The sequence below is a fragment of the Arachis hypogaea genome, chromosome 1 (assembly GCF_003086295.3).
Source record: "Arachis hypogaea cultivar Tifrunner chromosome 1, arahy.Tifrunner.gnm2.J5K5, whole genome shotgun sequence".
Lineage (NCBI taxonomy): Eukaryota > Viridiplantae > Streptophyta > Magnoliopsida > Fabales > Fabaceae > Arachis > Arachis hypogaea.
Window position 1 is genome coordinate 81,259,106 of NC_092036.1, and position 2,422 is coordinate 81,261,527.

The following is a 2,422-nucleotide window of genomic DNA, read 5'->3' on the forward strand; positions in this document are numbered from 1 at the left end:
TGTTCTCTTCTTTTTCACATGAGCAGGAACGAGGATAAAGATATTCTTGTTGAAGCTGATCTTGAACCTGAAAGGACTCTGAAGAGGAAGCTAAGAGAAGCTAAAGCACAACTCACTGGAGAGGACCTGACAGAAATTTTCGAAAAAGAAGAAGACATGGCAGCCAAAAATAACAACAATGCCAACAATGCAAGGAAGATGCTTGGTGACTATGCTGCACAAACTTCCAACTTCTATGGAAGAAGCATCTCAATTCCTGCCATTGGAGCAAACAACTTTGAGCTTAAGCCTCAATTAATTTCTCTAATGCAGCAGAGCTGCAAGTTTCATGGACTTCCATCAGAAGATCCTCATCAGTTCTTATCCAAATTCTTGTAGATCTGTGATACTATTAAGACTGATGGGGTTGATCCCGAGGTCTACAGACTTATGCTTTTCCCCTTTGCTGTAAGAGACAGAGCTAGAACATGGTTGGACTCACAACCTAGAGAAAGCCTGAACTCTTGGGACAAGCTGGTCAATGCTTTCTTGACCAAATTCTTTCCACCTTAAAAGATGAGTAAGCTCAGAGTGGATGTCCAAACCTTCAGACAGAAGAAAGGTGAATCCCTTTATGAAGGTTGGGAAAGATACAAGTAATTAACCAAAACGTGTCCTTCTGACATGTTTCCAAAATGGAGCATCATATGTATATTCTATGATGGTTTGTTTGAGTTATCTAAGATGTCATTGGACCACTCTGCTGGTGGATCTCTTCATCTGAAAATGCCTACAGAAGCCCAGGAACTCATTGAAATGATTGCAACAACCAGTTCATGTACACTTCTAAGAGAAATCCTGTGAATAATGGGGTGACTCAGAAGAAAAAAGTTCTTGAGATTGATACTCTGAATGTCATATTGGCTCAGAACAAAATATTGACTCAGCAAGTCAATATGATTTCTCAGAGTCTGATTGGATTCCAAGCTTAAGACACCTCCTCTAAAGGAAAAGCTTATGACCCTGAGAATCCTGCAATGGAAGAGGTGAATTACATGGGAGAACCCTATGGAAACACCTATAATCCTTCATGGAGGAATCACCCAAATTTCTCATGGAAGGATCAACAGAAGCCTCATTAAGGCTTCAATAACAATAATGGTGGGAGAAACAGGTTTGGCAATAGCAAGCCTTTCCCATCATCTTCTCAGCAATAGACAGAGAATCCTGAGTAGAGCCTCTCTAGCTTAGCAAATATAGTCTCTGATCTATCTAAGGCCACTCTCAGTTTTATGACTGAGGCATGGTCCTCCATCAGAAATTTGGAGGCACAAGTGGGTCAGCTGAGTAAAAGAATTATTGAAACTCCTCCTAGTACTCTCCCAAGCAATACAGAAGAGAATCCAAAAAGAGTGTGCAAGGCCATTAATACAACCAAAATGGCCGAACCTATAGAAAAGGAAGAGGACATGATTCACGATAAGGAAGACCTCATGGGACGTCCACTGGACTACAAGGAGTCCCGTATTGAGGAACCACAGGAATTTGAGGCTCATCTAGAGACCATAGAGATTCCACTGAACCTGCTATTACCATTCATGAGCTCTGACGAATATTCTTCCTCTGAAGAGGACGAAAATGTTACTGAAGTGCAAGTTGCTCAATATCTAGGAGCAATCACGAAGATGAATGCCAAATTATTTGGTAATGAGACTAGGGAGGATGAACCTCCATTGCTCATTAATGAACTAAGTGCATTGGTTCAACTGAGGTTACCTCAAAAGAAACAGAGTCTTGGAAGGTTCTTGATACCTTGCACCATAGGCACCATGACCTTTGAAAAGGCTCTGTGTGACCTAGGATCAAGTATCAACCTCATGCCACTCTCTGTAATGGAGAAACTAGGGATCTTTGAGGTACAAGCTGCAAAAATCTCACTAGAGATGGCAGACAAATCCAAGAAATAGGCTTATGGACTTGTAAAGGATGTCTTGGTAAAGGTTGAAGACCTTTACATCCCTGCTGACTTCATAATCCTAGACACTGGGAAGGATGAGGATGAATTCATCATCCTTGGAAGACCCTTCCTAGCTACAGCAAGGGCTGTGATTGATGTGGACAGAAGAGAGTTAGTCCTTCAATTGAATGAGGACTACCTTGTGTTTAAGGCTCAAGGATCTTCTTTTGTAAACATAGAGAAGAAGCATGAAAAGCTTCTCTCAATACAGAGTCAAACAAAGCCCTGATGGAGTGCAGAAGCTGGTGAATTAAAAATTTATTAAAATGGTTACGTTGCAAGTATAGTTCTTAAATCACCGAAAATCTGCCTATCAATTTAGAAATATGTCACAGAAAGTTTAAATTAAAATTACTGGGAATTTTAAGTCCCAGGTCGTCTCCCAACGAGTTGCAGAAAAGTGTGCTGTTTTATTAATCAGATATT

The 2,422-nt window shown here is 40.7% G+C and overlaps 1 non-coding gene across 1 annotated transcript; it reads right to left on the minus strand.

The window, feature by feature from the left end:
- Positions 1–561: 561 nt before the first annotated feature.
- On the minus strand, positions 562–665 carry LOC112714154 (small nucleolar RNA R71). Its single transcript, XR_003159114.1, has one exon. It is a non-coding gene; the product is annotated as a small nucleolar RNA R71 (small nucleolar RNA).
- Positions 666–2,422: the final 1,757 nt, after the last annotated feature.